Genomic DNA, 24,620 nt, shown 5'->3' with positions numbered 1-24,620 from the left:
TCCAGCACCTCCCCTAATGCACGACTGCAGCCAGAATTAATTAGTAAGCAGGAGCGGGAAGGAGCAAATGACCCTCTATGTTGCAGATCGGTTTGTTCTTACTGGTAATGCAGCGCTACCAATAATTTAAGCAGAATTTTAATAAAGCACAAATAGTGGCTGGTTCCCAGTAGCCAAGAGTCTGTGGTAGACTTCACGCCCTATAGCCTTTAATTATTCATCTCTATGAACAACAAAAACCAGAGATGCCTAAGGTACTGGACAAATCCCTTGACCTGCTCAGACAAGAGATGAATGTCCATTGGATTAATTCTTCTATTTACCAGTCGGTTTCATTACTCCAAATCTAATTAATTTTGTTTGCACTGAGGGATAACACTATCCAGCAAGTGATCACATCAGCAACGCAGGGAATTCAGCTGGGTTTAATCTGAATGGTTTCAAGAGAGAAGTTTGATTCCTCTTGCACTGCTAGAATTATCGAAAGCCGAAGTGTAACAACTTTTGCCCACCCTCGGCTGCACGCTCTGTAACCATGAGCTGGGATCTGAAATCAAGCAAAGTCCTCAGTGCCTGTTGTGTTTTCTGCCTGTGAATGGGACATAACAGGCAGTTCGGTTCACTATGTGAGAGAGAAAAAAAGTCCTCTTCACGGTTTTATAATTTTCCTACTCTGGGGATCACAACATAGAGAGAAGATAGTCAGAAGGGAAAGGCAATCTTTCTGTGCACACAGTCTTGCCATTAAGATCCTTTGCAACAGCCTCAGTGGTCTTTCATGGGGACATCAAGTATTCTCTTCACCATACTTCCTTTTCCATTAAAACCTCTTGGTTTTTTCCCCATGCTACCCTGTTGTCCCTGTTGAGAAAAAGTATGAAACTTCTCTTTCTTCACTTCCTTTATTAAGGCCTAGGTTTGTGCTGATCCTGGCCAAACATAGCCTGCTGGCCATAGAAAGACTAGTGGTAACTCTTCCCCTTCTTTGCCCTTTTCTGCATATGTTCCCCTTGATTGTAACTGTAATTAAAACCAAAGAATGCTTTAACTCTATGAAGCATGTGGCTAGCATAACCCATACCTATTTTTCACAGCATATTGCTATCTACTGTTTCTCTATATTTGTCTGAGGAGAAGGATTCCCTATTCCGACATTATGATAAATACAAAGAAGCCCCAGTCCAACTGCAGCCTTTGAATAATATTATAAAAAATAACAACTATTCCTAATAATTATATAAAGAATCCCTTTTGTGCCTAAGAAAAAATTCCAAATCTTATATCCTGCCTATTTAATCCTTATGTGATCAGCAAGATTGCTGTGGACCACATTTGTATTTATAGAAGTGGAATCACCACCATGTAGAGATGAACAGGAGAACAACTAAATACCCTTAAACTCAGTTTTCCCAGTCTAAAGCGGACTAAGGAAAAACCATTTGAGGTCAAAACTATCACTGAAGCAATAAAACTAATTCCCCAGGCTAAACTCAGTGACTTAATTCAATGGGGTTATACTGGGGTGAGTTTGGCCCATTATTTTTTAATTGTTTCCAAATGTGTCTCTGCCTAGTGAACTACCCTGATAAAAATAAAGGACTCTCATGAACTCCTCAGGCAGCAGCAATATCCAAGGTACTGCTAAAATGTGTCTACTGGTGAAACCTCATCTCTCCATCTCTATGACCACAAAAATGTATAAGCAAAAGGCTGACCCAGAGGGAATATCTGAAGACAAGACACTGGCCATAGAGCGGTGTTGCAACCACATGGCCAATCCCACAATTGCCGTGGAGCAGCCACAGCGCACAGCCAGGTTAGCCCTCTCACCAGCTGGACTTTCTCTCCTGCCTTGCTTGGCCCAACACCCTTCAGATCTGGAGTCATAAACTGGTCTTCTGTAGTATTATGTGTTTAAAAGGCATACTCACTTCTATTGTCTCTGGAGCTCAAATCACCATTACCAAACTTCATTTCCTTCCTCCATTTAATTTTTTGTTATTGTTAAGGTCTGTGGTGTGGTAGCTACTATCATGATGACACAGGAAAACCAGTTGCTTAAGCAAAGCTGGCTACAGCTGAAAACTGTCCTTTAATTCTAATGAACTCTTCAATGATCAGTCTCCATATTGTGCCTGCCCCACTGCTAGCTAGCTGGGTGCAAAGTGGAAAAAGGCTTATAAGGGAATCCCAGTAACACCTCCAGTGGAAGGCCCCACATGGATTAATTCTCTCAAAATTTGTTCGTGGGATAGGGTGAAAGAGGCTTGGAGCTGTAAGCAGCAAGGCTTAGGAATCGTGCCTGAGATCTCTGGGTTGTGATTTGGTTTCTCCAAAGTTGGAGATGCCTGAGTTGCCATGCCTGAGCCAAGGCGTGGCTGACCTTTCCACTTAGTATTTTGTTGCATTTTGCCATGGAATCCTCTCTAGGCCTGTCTGAACACAAAGCAGGCTCCCTTCTTTGTTTCCTACAAATCACAGGAGAAAAAACAAGGCGGTGTTTTTTTTTGGGATTGCACCAAAAAGGATGCAGTAGGATACCACTGTCCTCATCAATCCCAAACAGAGTTTGACAGTCTCAGATGGCCCTTATTTGAATTTCTGTTGGGCAAAGTAAGAGAAAATGCCTTGTTGCATGCACGCCATACACGTTAGACACATGGAGCAGAAACAGGAATGGCTGTTTTGTTCCAACTAAATGTAATTCCTGGTCCCACAGGTTTCTCAAATGCTGGTTTGAAATTCTGTAGTCAAGAATGGACATTTTTCTCCCAGTCTGCAAAGTTTCATACTGGTAAAAAGGAGATAGGTAGATATGATAACAATTTTAAACTTCTAAGACCACTAAAGGGATTTAAGATGTGGGTCTTTTTAATGACATTTTTTACAGTATTTTATAAAAGAATAATGTATTTCTAAAGCAAACAGTCCGAAAGCCTGTCTATTGTTTTTTGCATCACAAACTCCAATGACATAGAAACACTTCCTTGATGTCAGTTTTGTTCCCTAAATGCTTGACAGCATCTGCAAGACAAAGTTGGCTGAATCTCAACTCAAATCAAAATGAGAAAGTGCCTGTGGGTCCAGGGAAGCTGCACCGAACATCACTGCAGGGGATTAAGAGACAGGTCTGTGATATACGTATTACCATTGCCCTGAAAATGCCCTGTGGCAATAGACATTCATACCTTCATGTTGGATAGTTAGGACTTCAAGCTAGGGTGCTACTGCAGCGGTGAAACATGAATAGCCATTTCTGTTTGGAATCAGAGCAGTGGATTCAATAATTTCTTTCCCCTAATATCAGTCCACATGATCAATAAGTCAAGATTAATTTAATGAAACCTCTGTAGCAGCTTGGCCATGGAAGCCCTGAGCAATGGTGCAGCCCCTTGAGGCAGCTGTCATGGGAGCTGGCTGGGATCAGCAGCCTCTACTCTCTGCTCAGGTTTCCATTTGAATTTAGCGCTGGTCTGAGACAAGATGCTGTGAAGTGAGGATGCAGAGTCTACCCAGCCAGTCTACTGTACGGACACCAGTCAGCTGGTGTGTATGCAGGGAGACTGCTCTGAGATGGTATGCGGGGCTGCTGGCAAAGGGAATACCGGACTTGCGTCAGAAGCAGACTGAGACCAGTTCTAGCCTTGCCTGCATGACTTGAGTCTTACTGTGCAGCTAACGCGGCTGTACTGCATGTGTATGTGCTCAAATGCCTAAGGTCATCTTGTCTGAGTTAGTTGGGCTGCAGGGCCATCTCTGTTGGCAAATCCCATTTGAGGGAGTCACTTCTGAAAGCATCCTGCAGAGATACTTGTCTCCATTACTTAAATTCATGCTTGACTGTCTTATCTTTCTTCTTCTCACATGCTCTTCCATTTCTATTCCCTGTTTCCATTGCTGATGGGAGGATTGAGTCTTTTCATGTTGGCCATTTTGGCTCCATTCAGCTTCATGAGTTTTGTAAGTGTATTGTGCTTAAAGCTACAGGAGCCAGTGAATGCTATTACATGATTACAGTACACAGAGTTATCAGTATCTACCTGAATGCTTTTTAAAGTATTGGGATAAAATTTGGGAGCCAAACCCGATATATTTACTATCAACTTCTCTTCCTTTTGTCAGTGGTATGGAACGAATGTAAAGACTGAACAGGGGAAAGTGTAGTAGCATCAATACCGATTCCAGATGTTCTGCTAAAAGGTGCTATTTATGAGAGGATATTATTAGGAACAGTCCTGACCTAATACCTAAAGGATTACACTAACTGTACATTACACATACACACACTCACATATATGCATACATACTCCCACCAGCAATGTGAGAATTCTACAAGTCTGGAGGGGAAAAAGTGAAAAACACTGGATCAGTGAAAATGAAATTGTAAAAGTATCTCTCCTCAAGTTTAAAGCAGAAATGTAAAGGCTTAGCTTCCCTAGCTAAGTGCCTCAAGTTTCCAAAAGATCACTTGACATTTCTTAGTTCTTACCAATATTAGCAAAGAGCTGAACCTCAACTTCCGTTTTGTTCAGTCTACAAATTAGAAAAGCTGGGATTTTATCTGAAAGTTTCTATCCAATCTGCAAAACCACGTTGGATTCTCTGGCTTGAAAGAGAATTATCTTGAGAACAGATGTTGTGCTGGTGCTTGCACACCCGCAATTCTCATCTCAAGTGAAACAAAGACCAAAAATGGAGAGAAAATATGGAAGTGAAGAGAAACATTTCCAAACCCTGAATGAGATTTGCTCAACTTCTAGGTTAGTTCAGGATGGAGTGGAATCTGCAGAATTCAAATGTAATTAAAACTGTGTCATCCATTTTTAATAGATAAGGAGCAAATGAAAACTATTTAAAGATTATAGATGCAAAAGTTAAAGGAAACCCTGACAAAACAGTCAGAGGCAGTTGGCCACTTCACTTTCATATTCCACACTTCCATCTCCTTATTAGATATACGAGAACAAAAGTGTGCCTGATGCTTTACAGCCATGTAGGAAGATGCTGTCGCTAACGAAAATTTCTCTTAGACTCCTGAGGGTAATGGGACCCCATGTGTGTCTGGACTGCCTGCACGGCACTCATTAAAGATTGCATTTTTTCCCAAACAGCTTGTACCTATTCACGTGTCATAGGATAATCTTCCAATTACCCTGGAATGAAAGAGTGAAACAATGTTGGGAGATGCAGAGTTTCAAACTAAATCACGCAGCATTTGGAGATTAGATAGAGAAACTGAGGGATATGTGTTTCAGATAAATCCTTGTGTATTAAAGAGTGTGTTTGTTTTAATGGCAACTTGAATACTGCATCACCTTCTCTAATAGGGAAGCAATTAAACCTTCAGATATGTCAATTAGCTACTGATGGGCTGATTTCCTGTTTGTTAGTGTACCATTAGAGAGTCATATGGCTCTGGAAAGTTTCAAGACTGCTGTCTGGGGCTTTTTGCACTTCAGGGACATTTCTTAGAGACATTAAAACCCTGCTTGATTCCTGATCATTAAATAACAGCTAAAGTCCGGGAGCAGAGGAGAACTTCAGGCTTGAAACCAGCAAAACTGCAGAAAGTGAGCTGCTACCTCATTACGATCATAGAGTCAATAAAGTCACCTGATGGCAGATTTAGAGGAACTCATTAGGAGATGGAATTTGGTTGTGCAGACAAGCTGCTGTGATTCTGGAACCAGGCCCTTTCATTAAGGTCTTCAAATAGGATACAAGGCAGAGGGAGGGGGAGCCTGCAGGGCATTGCAGCTTAAAAGCACAGCAACAAGGATTCTATATGCATAAAGCACATAGTTGCAAGGCAAAGGAGGTAAGCTCTTAAGTGAAATTTGAAAGAAAATAAATGAAGAAGGAATTTAAGACACCTACCTCCCCTTAAAAGTGATATTTTGTATTTCTGACTTGGAGTGCAAGCTATGACATCCAATGAGAATACAGTGCAACAGACCTTTTATTACCTAATCTCTATGTAAATGTACTTATTTCTCCTTCTTGGAACTTAACTTTTTTTAAGCATAATTGAATTAATCTAAGTCAGAACAAAACCAAAGCTTTTCACGTGCCCAATCCATTTTTCCTTTGTTTCTCCGGTCTGATTGCTGCTAAAGGCAAACATCTAGCACCCAGCTTGTAATCAGTGGGCGCTGTTCCTGCAGCACTTGGCCTTACCTCAGAAAGGTGAGAAGATGAAGCTCCTACAAAGCACAGCTCTAAGGTACACAAGTCATAGAGATGTCCTGTAAAGTCAGCCCAGAGCAGGAGAAACGCTGTCTTGTAAGCAGTGAGCTGTGCGTACAGAAGTAGAAATAGGTGCTACGATTTTGAGCCAGAGAGAAGACCACCACTAACAATTCTCCTCTGAGAATCACCGACGTAGCAAAAGTCTAGCTATAATGAAAGAGAATAAAGCTCCTGAATTCTTTTCACTGTGGACACTGCAATTTTGGTTACAGCGAACTTAGAAAGAAAGTGAATGGAGGGGAGTGGCTTAATTATAAGAGGGCTCGCTGCGGTTACTTTAAAATCTTGGATACGGTGTAGGGTACTTTTTCTCCCAGCCATCTCTTTAAAATTAAGGAAGGCCAGGAGTCTTCTGGACAGTCCCCCAGAAAGCACACAGTCAGTGCAGTGTGTACTTCAGTTGCTATTTTTTTCGCTATCCTGTGTCTGCCTTCAAAAAATTCAGCATAAAACTTTGCTCAACAGCATTGCGATGGAAAGAAACACTGAACAATTTAGCTCTGCTAGTGAGATGGGTACTTGAAAACAGCAGGCAAATAACAGATTATTACTGTGCCACTGACTAGTTTGAAATAATTATCAATCCCAGCCCTGTTTGAAAAAAAAAAAAAGAGAAACCTGGAGAAAGAAAGTATGCATCTTTTATGCACTGGAAGCTCAAACCAACTTAAACTGTCTGATACTCTGTTTGCTGTAACTGACCTGGCTCTGTGAGCATTTCCAAAGCCATGTTTCTAGAAAATACAGTCTGTGTTTAGCTTATAGCCATGAATATGTAAAGGGTCCTTACTCATGTGTTATTTGTCTGCCATGCTCCTGTTCCTGTGCCTGGCTGTCCAAACCAGAACAGGCAGTCTAGTCTTCCTTTCTGCACCGAGTGAAGCCAGCAGGAAGTTTCTTGCGAATGTTCATACAAAATGTTAAAAGAAATCACTCTGCGCTGCTTGCTCATTTGCTTCTCAGAGGTAGGCTCGTGAACGAGTCTGCTGCTTTTCTTTATACTGACTTTTTCTCTTATTTGTGTTACCACAGCACCTTGCAGTCCAAATTGTGGTCTAGAACCACTGTGCACTAAGTGCTGCAGAAACATAAAACAGCCAGCCTCGGTCCCAAAGGGCTTATAATAATATAATCAAAATATAAGACCAGTGACCACAGATGGATAAGAATAAGGGAATAACAAGATCATACGAGGGGGTGCTTTCCATGCGCCTGTAAGCTAACCATTTTCAAGTTTTTGGCAAAGGAGAATTTTAATAAGGGATTCAAAGGAGGATAACAGTTGGTTTTATGAATGCACATGCAGGCTCTTCTCAAGCCTGAGGGGCAGCAAGGGAGAAAGCACAAAAGATGCTTGTTGGAAAATTTAACAAATTGATCAATTGAAGCTGGCATCTGGGGCTGACTGATGCTGGGCATTTATATTTTGATAGTGAATAAAAAGTGACAAGTTGGGAGTAAGCCATGAAGGGCTTTGAAAGTTAAGAGAGTCACAATAAGCTTGATGTCCCAGAGGAAAAAGGAATCATTGAAAGGGTTCAAAGATAATGGGTATAGTCAGAACAACAGGCCAGGAAAATGATTTATATAGCTGGGGCCCGAAACAAGCAGGGCAAGAGTGCTTTTGTGAAGGCCAGAGAAAAGGGCATTGCGCTAATCGAGATGAGCAGCGGGACAAGAACTTCAGCAGCAAGTAGAGACAATAAAGACTATTGTTTAGAGATAGCGTGTGGAAACACGATGCGGACTGAATCAGAACACAGATGGGAGTCTCGGCGAGAAGACAGGATCTCGTGTTTCTGCATCTGAACATCCACGGCTGGAAGCAGTGTTGCTCACCACGATCAAAGATGAAGATAAGGGAAAGGACTTAGGAACATTCAGGGCTTTTAGTCACCCTAAGTGTGACATCCAGAGACTGACCAAGACTCCCATTTGGATTGAAAGAGACATGTCTGGAGTAAATTGATATGGAACAGAGCTCTGAATCTGTATTATGGAAATTGTAATTTGTTTGCATGGGTGTATGAGATTATCCACAGACAATGTATGGAATAGGAAGAGAAGGGAATCTTGTGGAATGCCTACAGAAAACAGGAGAAGGGAAGATACCTTGAGGAAAAGGGGAAGGGAATATTGGGAATCAAGAAAGGAGAGGTGGTCAAGAGGAGTCTGCTTGATAGTGTTAGTGATAGTGACTGGTCCAGGAAGGTGAGGATGGGGTAGGAGTGCTGAGAGTTAGCTAGGGAACTGCTGTTATGGTTTCTGCAAGGTGAAAGGGGAAGAGAGCAGGTTGGGGAATATAAAGTAGAACTGGAAGGGAGGAATTCAGGGAGTTATTGTAAAGACCATCTTCAGTCTGCTTAGAGAGAAAAGAGAAATGGGATGGAAATTATAGATTTAAGTGGGGCGAAAGGTGGGAGATTTTAGATAGGAGAAGAAACAAGGCATATCTGTAGTGTGAGGAGAGAAAAGAACCAAATGAGAATGAGAGGTGAAGGAAAGAGGAAGGGAGCAGATAAGAGGAAACACTGAGACTGGAAGAAAGGGTAGGATGAGGTCACTGTGACAAGCGAAAGGTCAGCTAGAAGGAATGTTAAACAAAATATCTGATTTTTAAATATATCTTACAGGCTATTTGTGGGAAATGCATTGGGAATTAGATATCCACAAGAATTTGCCCTGAAGATCTGCTTTGAAGACCTAAGCACATGCAGTCGAAAAACAGAAACATAGACAAGTAAGACATGCTAATTGAAGCAGCTCAGTTTTCAGTGCAGGTTTCCAAAGTAGGATGTTTGTAAAGAAAAATACAACATCTTTTCACAGTGGAAGACTACAGAAAACAAACTAAAAAAAAGAAGTTCTGAAGGCATTTAGGTTTCTGGGTTGGCACTGACCTATTTCAAAGGTAGAAGACCATTGGAGAATACAGAACCAGAAATAAGTGGGTTCATTTTTCATCAGAATAGTATTTAAGGCCACATTGTGTTCACAGCAATATTCTTCACTAATACATGTCTTCACAGTTTGGATTTTAAAATCTCAAGCACATCATGGTCTCATCCTTGCTTTAAGTGACACCCCATTGAATTGCTTCTACAACTTGCTTCAGCAGGAAATTCCTGAAAATCCATCAGAAAAAGCTAATGTTTTTAAAATAGAATATTTTCCAGAAGACTGTCCATTTCAAAAACCTTCTGACAAAGCGCTGATGCCATCCTGATGAAATCTTACCTGTTTTCCAAACATCTTGCCTGAGCCGGCTCAGAGAGCCAGGTGTCCTGCACCTCTTGCTCTGTGAGAGCAATTCTTTGCTGAAAGGGAGGCAGGAGACTTGGGGTTTAACCTTCCAAGTTACATCTAGGTTTGAAAGCGACTGTTTAAAATACCTTGAAATAGTTTTCTTTTCCCTCTTTGGGAGACTTCTGATGTTTATTCAAAAGTGAAATTAATTATTTTTCCCTGGCACTTCTGAACATGCTGTGGAACACAAATACCAGCTTTCGAACAGCATAAATGCTAAACACCGAAGTGAAAAATCAACACATGCCTTTCCGTCATTAAGAAACAGTATGAAATGAGACAAGCCTTTCTTGCACATTGTCAAATGTGTGTATTTTGGGGAAAATTTCAGTAAATTAATGAATGTGTTGAATTCACATTAAAACTTCCATTGAATAGTGCCTGTATTGCGATACTTAACAAATGTTGCCTGTGTTATATGGAGCAGAAGAAAATTAGCTGCAGTTTGGGGTGAGGGGAATGTATAATTTGGTATTGGCAGTGCTTTTCAGGGAATGGCACAGACGTCGGATTTCTTGATTTTATCATTGGATTTGTGGATGAATCAATTATCAGGAAAAGTAGCCCTATTAAAATTGCAACTTAGTATTTTATCTTTGCAAATCACATTTTGTTACATGGTCTTATAAACATTTTAAAGAGAATGCTTTCTGCCTAAACTGCGTAAGATAGGGTATAGAAAGATATGGAAAAAAGGCTTACTGACAAAGTAAACTACACCGAAATAGGTGAATTAGGGGAATTTTAAGAACAGAGATTGAAATCAATCCTGTAACCACGGATAGGTCAGGCAGCTGTGTTGGACCTCTAATACAGAATAACAGCTTCATGTGGCAGTCACTACTAGTTGATCAAGGGACAAAAGCACGCTGTAAGAATAAGCTATTGGGACAACATCCTACTGTTACTATAGTAAAGGTATCCTACACTATACAAAATCATAATATTGTATGATTGCTTATGAGTTAAGTGCATACAGGACAAAAAGGTTGAGCAGTCACAGTAACTTCTAGTTCATAAACTGGAGAGGAACAGACAGATGACTATCGTCGTACAAATTTATATTTTATTTCTTTTAAGGTAAGCTGATCCTAAAGTAAACTAATTTCAAAGTAGCCTGGAAAGGCTATTTTGGTTTTTGAAATAAATTCTGAAGAAAGGAGGTCACTGGAAGGGCAACATCATGGAGATGGAAACAGCTTGAGAACCACTGAGAGCATGCAGCATCTCTTCCCAGCACCCCCATTTGCTGCATGGAAATCACAGTGTACTACCTATTATCCATCTGCAACCAACTTCGAATGAGTCGGCACCTAACGTAATAGGACCTTGCCCCAAATACTCACTTCTGCTTCCTTCATGATAGTCTCTGCCATGGCTGAACATCTCTTTTAAGTTGCCTCATAAAGTCAGTATGTGTATTTGTAAAGGGATATATTCCTTAATGTTGAAATGAATTGGAAAGGGAATTGGGAAATGCTTCTAGTTGTTGGATGATTAGAATACTGTGATGTTTAGCATGGCATGTGTGCATAATTGTGAAATTGCTCAGCTTTTATTAAAGTGTGTGGTAATTATTTTGTATTTAAATAAAATAGCAGAACTGCACAAATACAGTATTTACTGCAGCTCGACACCACTGTGCAACAAAGGTCTTTTTCCTTTCTTGCATAATGTCAAAACTTCCAAAGTTGCATTAAAGATGATTTTCTTAATATACTTTGCTTCCTTTCACAAAAATCACAGCATTTGATTCTTCAGGAAATGTAAAGATAGAGTGTTTTCCTCAGATATACACTCTGGGATAATGTTTGCTTATCTGTATCTTTTCAGGTTGTTTTTTTCTGTATATTTAACATAATTAACTAACTCATTTTATTTCTCCAAATAGGATTGCAATTTGTAAATGGATTCAGAAAATTAGAAAAGAAGCCAAAAAAGAAGAAGAAATGAAATGGGGAACAAAATCAAGATACAGACATGGAATGGAAAAAAAAGGATCTTTCTTCTGGAGTCAAAATCCTGTCAACTGATATACTTTTCATGGGAAAAATGGTAGGAATAATATACCTATATATAATGTTAGAGGAAAAGTAGATCATACATAAGTTAAATGAAAATGAAATTTACTGGGCAAAATTGTGTACTAGATTGTGATATCTGACTGCTCCCAGGGATCTCAAAGAAATGTAGCCTCTACAGTATCAGTTAAACTTATTTTTATTTCTAAGAAGTTGCTGCTGACCATTAAAACTGGTGGATGCTTCAAGCAGTGTATGGGCAAAGATAAAATTGAATATTTGCATTTTGTAGTTATTGCAAGCTGTAATGTAACCTATAGCAGAAGACCAAGTGCCAATCTGTTGCAAAGTGATGCAGACTCTACAGCAATCTTGGTGAAATTCCACAACCCCTGCAATAACACCTGAATAGCATAGTCATAACTATTTATTACATTATATGTGCACATTTTTGGCTTTACACAAAAGCTTCCATAATATCAACAGTGTTAAGCTGCTTTCTGTAAAATGTGAACTATTTAGTATGGACAAACACTATGGAAAGAAAGATACCTTGATAAGAAAAGATATTTGTCTTTCACAGTTTATGCAGACCTAAAGGTTCCTTGGGGACAGAGAGAAATCCAGAACTAAAATCTCCTTTGACATCTGTATAACCATCTCTTCTGTTTGTTAATCTTCACCTTTTACTTCTAAGACTGACTGTGACAAATATTCTCTCTTCAACAGAAATAGCATTATTTTATTCTAACTATATAAAAACTTCTAGGGATTTCTAAGATGTAGCTAGCAGAGTTCATCAGCAGTCAGTGTGGGACCTTATTTAATATTTTTCTTAATGAATGCTATAATTAGATTTGTATTAACAAAGTTTTCTAGACCTTCCAAATTGGAAGGCATTGCTGATATGTGGGAGAATCAGAATAACCTAGAGAAAGAATTGCATGAATGATGTTGAGAAGTGAGGTAGTAGTAATGGGATGATAGTTAAGAGTAGAAAATGTTCATTTGCTGTCTAATAACTAGCATTTCTGCGCTAGGCCAGGAGCTCTTGACTTGCCGACAACTGTGGAAAAAGGCTGATGGATACATGGCCACAGCAGTAACACGCCATCCCAGTTGCACTGGTGAGGCATTTCCAGTAGAGGCAGGAAACTTCTAATAGTGTTGTGTAAGGTATGAGTAAGAGCCAGATGAAGTACTCTGTGTGTAGTTGTGTCCCGGCATATTAGGAAACATTAACTGAATCTAGAACAGATACAAAAAAGAACTGGTAGGATGATCTGGGAGTGGCAAGTTCAGTGGATGAGATGAGAGCAGGATGGCTCGGCAAAGCAAAGTCTGGGAGGAGACGTATGTAATTCTGTGGAGGATGGGAGGATAAAGAGCAGGTAGGGAAAGCAGTATTTCAGCACTATTCGGGTCAATGTTGATACAAAACCAAAAGAATACCACTGGCCATAAATATATCTGTATTTAAAATTAGAAGCTTTTGAACCACGAGAGTGGTGAAGATCCAGAATAGCTCCCCTGCAAGAGTTTTTGAAGGCAAGTAATCCAGCTAGTTTTACAGTAAGTTTGGGGTAAGTTCTGAGAAGTTTGGGAAGAGGGCCTAGGGCAAATATTCCATTGGTTTTGTTTTGACACTAATTAAAATGTTCTTAACATATCGCTGGTTGGTTGAGACAATAAGGATTTGGACTTACATCTCCAGGAGATCTCTGTCAGTCTGTGTTTCTATATAAAATGATATAAATTTTACATTTATGTAATTTGTCAACACAACAGTGAGTTATTCACTCCTCATGCTAAGACATGGTCCTGGAAACCTAGTCAGAGTAACAGAAGAGAAGAATGCTAGGAAAACACCATCAACACTGTGAGGAGTTACTTTTATATTAGTTTTAAGAATTAGTTTACTGTTCCAGACAATTTGGTAGAATAAAATTTGGCCCTCCAAGCACACATATATGGGCACTTAATTTTTTTTTTTTCCCTTCTTTATGATCTTACACAGAAGACACCCTGAGTATCTCCCAAGGGTTCCAACAGCAGAATACTAAACACTAAACATAGGTGGCAGCATTTTGATCCCTCTCTTTCCTATGGTATTGCTGGCAGGCCAGGTCATAGTATTATCCAAAAGAGCACAAGGCATCCTTTCCAAGGTGCTTCTCCATATCGTTCCCTGGCGCATCCATTTTGGACTGCCACAGGCCTCTTCCACTAGTATAACGCATAATGAAAGCAAATATAGCAGTGTCTGTAAATTATAGTCTCTGGTGTGGGAATTGTAACAATGTGAAAGAAGTTGTTCAGTTCCCTCTTTTTCTCCCCCCTTTAATGGTCACTGAAATGTGCTTAAAATTTTTAAAGCTGTTGCTGTTATGATAATGTTTTATGAAACCTCTTTTCTTTTTCTTTTCGCTAAACCTAAATTTTGGGCCTATTCTAAATTAACAGTGTCCCTTTGACATTCATGGGATTTATGGGCATGCATGGAGGGAAAATACATCCCTTTGCTGGATTTGAGTCAGGAGGATCCCAGAGGCATATACTGTACTTCTGAATTTCCTTCTGCTTTTCATGACTGTAATTCTTGTGTCCTCTTTTGCATACATAATTGATTAATCTGTATTTTTAAAGGTTTAATACGTTTCCTCTTTTTAATCTGGAAGCACATGATTTCATTTTCATTATACTCCCAAGGTCTCTGACTTCAGTTTTCAATTTCCCTACCCTGCCATCTGTGGGAACAAATTAGAGAGAAAATAACACTTTTGGATTATTGGGATAAGGAGAGAATAATACAAGCAGCAAAGGAAAAAGGAGAATTAAATGAAAATTCAAAGATATAGACATGGATTCCCTGAAACAGGAGCAGGGAAATTTAAATTACACTTTGTTGTGCCAGCATCTCTTGAACTGTGGGGGAAGACAGCCCATATTACTCTCAGTGCCCTGTTGCCACAATTCCCACTGGGACAGCTAAGTCCAGGATCCTGCAAATTTCCCACTGATGGAAGTCACTCAATCAACACATTCCTCAGATTCCCTGGCCCTACCTCCCTACCTTTTTAAGGCTTACGAGAAGATCCATTAAGAGACTTAAGGGCTTTTCAGATGCCTGAGTGTTGCTGGGCCTGTGCTAATCTGCATAGAGGTTGTGGTGTCCTAAGCATCCTCTGCTTTCACCTCTAGGACACATTTTGCAGGGAAATATGACAACTTTGCCCTGGATCATGACCCACGAAGCCTCCATCAGCAGGCTGCCTGAGTGTGTATTGCATGGCTGAGCACCAAACCCCCAAATCTCTTCATGGAATATGCCCCTGGCAACGCCCGATACCCTCGGTATGGAGAAAAGCCTATCTTTGTGCCTTGACATGGCATTCTCTTCTGGTGAATTCTCAGCCTGTGGGCTTCTGCTCTTGCAAATCACCATGAACCCAGAGTGAGTCTAGCCTGTTCAACAGATCTGACCTAGTATTCTTCCAGCTTTCAGCCCCCACTATTCAAAGGAACATAAATGGAATGAGGTGTGAGGGAGCAGAGATTGGGGAGGTTTCATCTTCTCCCCGTGAGCGTACTATGAATCAGATGCTAAGAATCAACTTTATCACTAGCCAAGATGCATTTTTATTTATAACTCAATGTAAGAATTAAAATTGTAGTTTTACAGTGATGTGAAATTACAGAAATTTAAAAGAACAAAAATGCATTTAGCAGGACTATGCATAGTCTTAATAAGCATCTAACAATAATGTTCAAGTCATCAAAATGTTTCAACTGACTTATATGGCTGGCTATATGGACTGCAGAACCCATTCAAGGACTAGCCTGCCTCGAACACTTCTTCAGCCTACATCTTTCCTCACCTCTTAAAGATAAGTGCAGTAGCCACTCCAAACAGCTGCCCCGAGAAGCTTCTCTAGCCAAAGGTGTAATGACCTCCTCCTTCCTCTCTTTTCCTGTTTACCTGCCCTCGGTCTCCATGACTGGGCACTGAGCATTTGGAAATTAGCTCATTTCCTTCCCCCTCTGCTTAAGGTTGCTTGATTATTATTTCTATTGTGTTTGTACCTTCCTTCTACCTTCTGAAAACATGCTGGTACAGCTTTATGTGGGATGTCATAAGACATATTGAATACATGATCTTCTTACCAGAACTGTAACTATCCTCACTCCACAAATGTCATATAAAAGCTAGATGCGATACAGGAATGGTGATGGTGGAACAGGGAGACTTGAATGTCTGTTCCCAGTGGGAATTTGGGGCAGGAAGCAGGGGCAGAAAGACTGTGACTATGTACTTGCCTAATTTGTTAAGGTGTGGATAGAGTAAATTTTTTTGCAATACCAAGTTGCAAACTGCTCTTATGGTTGATACCCTGATTAGCAGTTTGCAGGACTGAGATAGCAAAGGGGTTTGTTGGAGTGGACTTGCCTCAACACAGGAGGAGTGTATCCTGCTTCCTGCCCCAAGAATGAATTAAACGTTTTCCATTTGGATCATTGAATGATGTGTCTAGACAGGGCTGGGAGCAGGAAGAGTCCCTATTTTCCTGACTCAGGGAGGAAAGCCTCTTGTTTTAGTTTGTTCCTCTCCCTGTCCAACTCATACTCCTTCACCACCATGGCCCAGCCTCACCAGGAGAAAAGAGTGATCCACCTTCCACTGTTTCATAGTCTGAGAAATGTTACTGTGTGTGAGGAGTGGTTATCCTCCCCTCCTGTTCCCAGTGCTGCTTGTATCTTCACCCAACAACTTCTAAATACAAATGTATTGGTAGTCCTTGGCAGATGAGCAGAGAGTAGGACATGGTACGATCAGGGATACCAAGGTGTCACACCAGTGTAAACACCTGTAGTATGTCTGGTTTTATCTTATCTCCTTATCAAGGTGTGTGAAAGGAATTAGTCAGTAATTTGTATTGTCAACAATGCTGTCTGGCCTGTTAGCCAAACTGCTGAGCTTGAGAAGAGAGACGGGCTTTGTATTATGCATTAAGCTCAACTAATGAAGACATCGGTGTTTTTCTAACATGTATTTATTTTAACTGTTCAGCTACAAATACACATGCAGGCTCCAAGGCAGTTTAAAATAGTTCCAGGAACAACTTCTTCATCACATTTCTCAAGCAGATTATCAAGTTACAAATATTACATCACCAACAAAAAGTCTCTTTGGCTGACCACCCTGTAAAACCCATTCCTTTAGGTTTCGCTATGTAGGCATTTCTGAGTGTCATGCACACTCTGCTAGCTCATGTTCTCAGAGATTTTGTAATTCTCCATTGCACAGCTCGGGGGCTTGAATTCTGGAAAAGCTCTTTTCAGTAGTTTTTCCCAAGTCTACCTAAGTGAGCCTCCTTTAGTGCCAGCATCCGTCTGACTTCGGTGGTCTGCTGGAGGATGGCTGGGTTTTTTTGCTGGATGTGTTCCATTTCCCTTATCTAAATGTAAAAGGAATATGTTTCCTGCTTTAAAAGAAAGATAAATGATTACCTAGTCACTTCAGAGGTGAAAGCAGGAGGTCGTTTCCCCATCATCTTTTAGCTGACTTGAGTTGTCTTCACCAAAAGCAGATGTCATTCCTGATGATTAAGGAAAAGATTTTTTTGAAGGAGATGCTATAGCCTCCATTCATGAGAACAGGCAACACGTCCTGCACTTCCCACGTGCCCCTCCTCAGTGGCATCAGTGGGAGGTTTGGGCATGAATCATGAGGCAGGCAGGGCCCGCATTTTAAGCCATTTACAGCTTCAGGTTGAAATATGTCCACTGGAGAAATGCAGCATGAAAGGGACTACGCACTGGTTTTGTTCTGCATGTCAGTCCCACAATCCAGTATCAGTGGGGTCCCAGGCACGCAGCTGAATGGCATATGACCCAAAGCCTTAATGAAGAACAGATTTTCCTGGGTTTTGGGGCTCCAGGAGGGACTGTATAAGCCTGTCCTTAAAAACTGACTGGTTTTGAACATAGCAAGTAGAATTACTGTTTCTCACTGGTTTCAGGGTAACATTATCTCACTCCTAATGAGAAAGAGAGGATGATTTTTGGGTCCCATAAACCAGTGTTGCTGCTCTTGTCAACTATTAAAGTGGGTAGGGGCTTTAAAGCTGGTAGGTGTTAGTCCTGGGCTCTTTCAGACCTCAGAGTCCTCAGCTCGCACTGCCTGACCTGGCTGGTTCTCTTCATGCTCATCCTCGTGTGAAGTCACTGTCCCCACAGACTGAAAAAGGACAGTCCCTTTCCCGCTGCATCTGCAGAGCAGGGGGGTGAGGAGGGATGTGAAAGGACCGTCGGCTTTACTGCCCAGTTACTGGCCGCAGTAGGTCACCTTGCATAGGTGCTATCCATCTCAAGCAGTTACTGGGCAGATCGGCAGCGTGTTATTGTTCCACTTGGGGAAGTATCTTTACATTAGAAATTTTTTTTTTAAAAATTACTGTGGGAAATAAAATATTTTTGCAAGCAGCTCAGCTCCAGAGTGATTCCACCAGGCCCCATTCTCCTTTTATTGATGAAACTCAGCTGATTTAAAGTGGGCTGCTTTCCTCTCATGGGGAAGTCACACAAGATCTTTCAACTAACTTTGAAAAATGCTTTCTTCTGCATCTCGCTATTTCCATTGAAAAGTTATCCTAATTGAATCAGTTTACCTTTTGAAACATTAATTAAATTAAAAAGATCTGGTGTTGCCAACAAAACAGAAAAATGCTTTTTTAATTTACAGCGGAAATCAATTATCCAGTATCTGTGGAAATAACTGAAAGAATCTTATTGTAGTTTCATTTTGTTTTCTTGGGGGGAAGAAAGACTAATTGTTTTTTAAATGAAATGTTAAGTAGCGTAGTTTACCAAGAAGTATAACCACAGACTGGTTTGATGTGTGTTGCGCAGCTGGAACTAGAAACACACACAAAAAAGAAAAAAAAATAGAAACCACAGAGCTATTAAGCTGAGACAGTAAAGAAGCAGTGAAATTGCTTGGCTTTTCTTTTTCCACTTAAAGGTACTATTCACTTGGATAAACAGTATAGTCTTTGCAAATAAATAAACTTACATTTTTTAACAACAACAAAACAAAAAAAAGAAACAGAAGAAGGAAATAGGAAAAACCTAAACCAAACAAAGAGAACATAGGGATCATTAAGTATGTGATTTCAAACAAAAATGCTGTTAATTAAGGGCAACGCCCAGCAGCAGGAATCTGGGAAAAAGGTTGAAACAAGAAACAAATATCATGTCCTTCAAGTTTAATTAATTTCTTTGGACAATCTCCAAACATGTAGGGGAAAAAAAAGGAACATAAAATAGCCAAAGGAAGAAAAATATTAAAAGCAAGAGTTCCTGAAATTTGAAATTGTAGCATTTACAGAAATGCGAAAGTCAGTATGTTTTCCTCCCAAAAAGCTCTAACTAGAACCTGAGAGGTTAGGAAAATGAAGTTTAAACTCTTACGTGTCTAAACAAACAGGCTCTTTCGAAGCGTTTGTAGCAGCTGGATGCCACGGCAGCCTCTTCATGCGGCACGAAGTTGTTTTGTGGCAGAACACTCAGAAAAGTGGTTCCTGCTTCTAGAAAATACATGCTGCTTCCATGCATTCTAATTGCCTGGGTCATCACTGTCTGCAGTCCTGACCATACCCCCAGCAAAGCTCTTCCCGTTGGTTCAGTCAGTTTGTAGCTGGAAATGGGACCTGAGAGGAGTAGCAGAGTGAAGTGCCCCTGGCACAGCAAATCCCTGCCAGGTCTTACTGAAAAAAACAAAGGCAAAAGAAATGAGTCAAAGCAAAAGAATATGTATTCCTTTCCCACTGCATTGACTTTGGGGTTTTTTTTTAATAACAAAGTCTTCCTGTTCTTCACGTATTAGCCAGCTCCTTCATCCCAAATTCATCCTGCTGCTGTAACTAAGTCATGAAAGTGTGCCAGTCATGGACTAATGTATTTCTAACCTCCCCCTTTTTTTTTTGCTTTAACATTTCCTGAGTCTTCCAGTCAGATATCTGACTCCCTTCTACTCATATGCCTTCTCTCCTCCTTCCACCCCTAACACTTTCCATCCCTGCCTAAAGAATCCCTCCCATTGCCAGTCACTTCCCTATCTCCGCACTTGGAGCTGAACTTCCTTGCCTGGCCCCAGCAACCTTGTTATTCCCCGCAAGGTTTTAAGAGCTTTTCCCACTCTAAGTGACGGAGCAAAGCCTGCCAGGGCAGTAAGTAGCCACAGGGTGGAAAATAAATGGTTTCAGAAGCTCCAGGTATATCAGTGGTGCTGCAGATTGCAGGAGGAAGGAAAGAGATAGGCAGTGTGAACAGATACAGTGAACTTGTTTATGGTGAGCATTCATGGGACTGACAAAGATCAGTTGCTTAATGGAAGTGGGTTTCCTATAAGCACTGAACAGATTCCTACTGAGTGTCCTATGTGGATATTTTGGGCAGAATTGCACTATGCCTATTAGAATATTCATAAATAAGCAAAAACCTTTTCAAAAGACATCTTTTAAAGATGTAAAAAGAGTGACTTGGACAATTTATGTCACTGTGTTCTGTCTAATTGTGTACAACCCAACCCTTGGATACGTTAACTGCATAAATGTTGGCTGAATCTGCAAATAGCTGGGGATGCTAAATGAGTAGCCAGCTTGGTCATCGGCGTTCCAAGGTGCTTCCTGTCTCCTGTGAGACTTGAGGATACTCAGCTTTGAGGATCATTTGACCAAAAATACAAAGCATGTAGTAATGAGGAAGCAGGAATGCAAATAGAATTTCCTCATCTTGAAAAAATAATAGTTTGCTAAGTTGTTCTGAGGAATGTTAACCAGATTTTTTAAAAGTGTTTATTTGTATTTATTATTGTGCAGTCTAAGAGGAGAATTAAACATCTGGATAATGACGTGTTTACAGTTTAAAGAACATCCTAACGGTCATATTCCTTCCTCTGTAGAAATGCTTGCACTCTTCTAAAGAAGATACTTGTTTATCTGTTGTTTATTGATCTACTGTCTGGCTAATACACCACTTGAAAAGATTCTGAGTCAAATGTACCACTAATGTAAGCAGATGCAATGACACCGAAATTGGTTGCGAGTCTGGCCCTCTGAGTTTGCTCATGAGAAACATTAACTTGACAATGACTGGTCAAAAATATCTATTTGTTCTAGTTCAAGTCTGTCTCACTTAAACCAGTTTTACATGGAGGTAATTTCAACAGAATTGTAAGTTCAGCAGAATTGCTCTGACTGTGCTCTAGTATGATGAAAACCAAGAGTACTTGTTTTTAAAGAATCCCTTCCCAGCGCCAACACTTTAGAGAATTAAAAAATGTTTGTTCTTTCTTTATGTCACTCACGTTGGAAAGCAAAATGAGAGCAGCCTGTTTATACTGAGGTTCTCCTGGTTTGTATGCAGTAACACAATTACAGCAAGGAAAAGTTCTGAGCACTATAAACGAGAGTTGAGGCTTTTTCAGTCAGATGAGAAAGGAAATCTAGAAACGTATTCACAAAGAGATTAAGGCTGACATTCTCAAAGCCAGCTTGGATATTTAGATATTCACTTTGCACTGAAATGAGCAAGACTTGTTTGTCTAAATACCCTATCTTTGAAAATTTTAACTTTTTAAGCACTTTCCCCCTCCCCTCCTAAATTTGGACTCTGGCCTAGCCACAAATATATCTGGAGCCTTCCTAGTATTAGATTAGAAATACTGCGTATCTGTGTGTGCACAAATGTGAGTCTGCATACTGTTATATATTTGAATCTTTAATAACAGATGTAACATTTCTATATGATAAAGAAAACCTTAGCAAATGATGTGAGAAGGTGGGTGTTCAGTCAGGTGTTTTGCTCTACCTGCATTTCAAAGGCAATCCATTTGAAATACGATGAAAGGTGGACCATGTCCAGCCTGACACTGTTTGAAAAGCTTTTCCCTACCCCCACCTTTAAATAGCATGAGGGAGATGACGCTTTCAAAACAATCCTTGTCTCAGAGGTCAGTATTGTGGGGAAGGGTAACGTTGTTTCGGAGAAAAACATATTTATTTTATTTTTCTTGGCAGCCCATTGGTTGTCATCAGGGTTGCCTTGGTGGAATTTTCTTTTTTTTCCTTTTAGTTAAGAGAAACAAATTGCAAAATCTTCAGCCTTTTGAAAGGTGAGGCAAAGTAAGATTGGCATTGAAATAGACTAAATGGTATAAGCTTAGGCTTCATGAGTATTGTGTCTAGCAGAGTGGTACTCTGAACTCAGTTGCACGCTGTAGAAATAACTCCAGAAGTAACAAAGAGTGAGATTTTGTTGGATGAATCCCATAATTCTACACCCTTTATCAGGAAAACATTGCTACTTAATATATTTTATCCAGGATGACGAAAATCACTATAGGTCTGTTGTACAAGCCGGAACACGTTCAGGCACCTTTGATGTTCTGCACCAAAAAAAAAAAAGAAAAAAAAACAAAAAAGGAGGCATTGTCCCCTATAGGAAGGAGGGGTTTCTCAGCCCAAGGAATGGAGTCTTAAGTAGAAGCAGCTTCACAGCCGACCTGGGAATAAGTGCAAGGGAACCTGCTGAAGGCAGAGCAGTCCACACGTGTGCCTTTCAGCTCACCAAAAGCTTCTCTGTTGGCAGGACCTTGAGGTCCTTTATCTGTCTGACCCTAAACACAGGAGGGTTTCTCCTTCAGTTTTGGAGCTGCCAGAACCACTTCAGAGAGCGGGTTGTTTTACTTGTAGATTCGGCAGGTAGTGAGGATGCGTGGGTTGCTGTGTGTCTTTGGTTTTGCAGATAAAATGCAGCTCTGTGTTTTTGTCTTTACCGATTTGGTTAGAAAGGTTGATTGTCTCCCCTGGCACGCAGGATTGAGGCATGGAGGAGGGCCAGTTGGCTGCAGTGCCATCCAGATAAGAGCGCGTTGCTGTTAATAACACAGGGAAAACAATCGGGAGTTATGGTAGGGATAATATCTGCCCCTTTGGGAAGGTGTGTATCTGCCACTTATTACTCATGTTCCCAGTTCTGGTTAGCTTTCCATTTCTTGCTGGATACCTGGAATCCAAGACTAATTGAGCAGGACATTTTTCCTCACATTTATCTCCGGTTACCTTTTCTCCAAAGCAGACCTCATTCCTGTGATTCACGCCTTTGTCACCCACAGCCTCACCACTGCCTCACTCACCCCAACCAAGACCCTGTTTCAGGCATATTTGGAAGCCGTCTCGAAATTCTTGCAGCTGGGCTGCCTTGCTCTGAGCGCGCGGTGCTGGCATTGGCTTTGATTTGTAAAGCCCCACAATGACCCGAGGCTGGCCTACCTGCAAGGACGGCTCTTATCCTCTGCCAAGCGGCTGCTCGGCATCAGGAGCAGCATTCCTGCCAACACTCCATCCCTGTAGGAGAGGGAGCCTCCGGCAGACCCCTGGCGAGGCAAGCACCTCAGTAAGTCCCTGAGCTCCTTCCAGCCCCGAGGGGCTCACGTTTGCTGCTTGCAGGCCACATTGCAAAGTTCATCTCTTTACATGCTTGGGAAGAGGCAAGGAGTCCTTGTCCTTCTCTGCAGAATAGGCTCCTGTTCTGGTTTTTTTTTGCTATCTGGGGTACGGAAAGGGTTGCTGCCGCTTTGGCTCTGTGTTTCGGTCTGTGCTGTTCAAAACTCAGGTTCTGGAGAAGCTACAGCCTCATGTTGTTACCACAAGTCTCAACAGATTTTTCAAAAGATAGCAGACCAAATACAGGACCAGTTTTTGAAGTTTTTATTCAGCTTTTCTTGCTGAAGGCAGCTTTCTCACTGATGTCTCCCAGACTCAGGCAGTAAAAAACCAAGAGGCAACAGGGTAAGGACTGCAGAATATGGCCCACTGACCTTAGCCTAGGCAGAAGGAGCAGAGCACACCAATCAATCACATTTTGCTACCTGGGCTTATAACAAGCTTACCGGAACAGTATGTATAAATGTATAATGTGACTCTGTGACTCTGAAGCCAACACATTTTCTCCCTGCTCCATAGAAATTGCCTGAGTTAGACCATAAAGATATGCTGCTCTTTGTGTGGTATATAAAGAATATCAATACCAAAAGAATTTATGTATGATCCAAGAATTTTTTAATAAAGTGTGTGTTCTCTGGCCATTGCTTCTGTTCTTTATGAATAGATATAAGGAGTGATACAATTTCATCTAAGATCGTACACCAAAGGTAGACTGCCAGCTGTCTGTAACCTCCTTGAGTAGGCTGGGCTCTGGAAGAAGGAGCTTTTAATGGTTTGATATAGTGAGTGATATTAGACTGCTCTTATCTTAGGACTCAGCACATCCCTCTTACACAACCCAACCAGGCAGAACAAATTAATCATGCTTTAGCCTGCTAAATGGGATGGGGGGCATAACTATAAACTAAGCTTTCCTCTACTCCACCTCAGAACGATTCCTCCTCCATATTACTCATAAGTCGTACCTTTTCCAAGCTCCAAAGATCTGAGTAAACCCTGTTTGTTGTCTTACTGCACACGGACTTTGGAGGTCTACCTTGATGGTTGGAGGTTTTCTGGTTTTAATTGTTTGTGCTCCTCCTCCCTGTATGGAGATGGCAGGTAGAAGCTCGCAGGTTTGCGGTTGGAACAGAAGACAGTAAAGATTGTTTCTCAGTGTTGCCTTACCCCAGTTTCCTACACAAACAAGGTTCACTCTGGTAGGCTCCGGTGTGTCTGAGGAATGATGTTATTATTATGGTTATCACCTTGAAGCATTAGGCATGTTTTTTAGCTACAGTAAGCTGAGGAATCTCATATTCTTTGGGATTCTTTGGGAAGCCAGTATAGAGTACAAAGGACAGGCTTGATTTGCTTGCAGTAATCTATGCTGTTGAGGAGGCTTCATGAGTAGGGTTCTTTTTATGTTATTATAGTAGAAGTATTGTATGGGGTACTTTTATCAGGCAAAGGTGAAGAGGGCAAATGCAGAAGTCGGAGACAAGGTCACTGGCTGCCAGGAAGGAACCACAGATGGAAGAAAGCACTGCTCAGGGAG

This window comes from Pelecanus crispus, chromosome 2 (genome assembly GCF_030463565.1).
Source record: "Pelecanus crispus isolate bPelCri1 chromosome 2, bPelCri1.pri, whole genome shotgun sequence".
Taxonomy (NCBI): domain Eukaryota; kingdom Metazoa; phylum Chordata; class Aves; order Pelecaniformes; family Pelecanidae; genus Pelecanus; species Pelecanus crispus.
Note: the sequence above shows the minus strand (reverse complement) of the source record.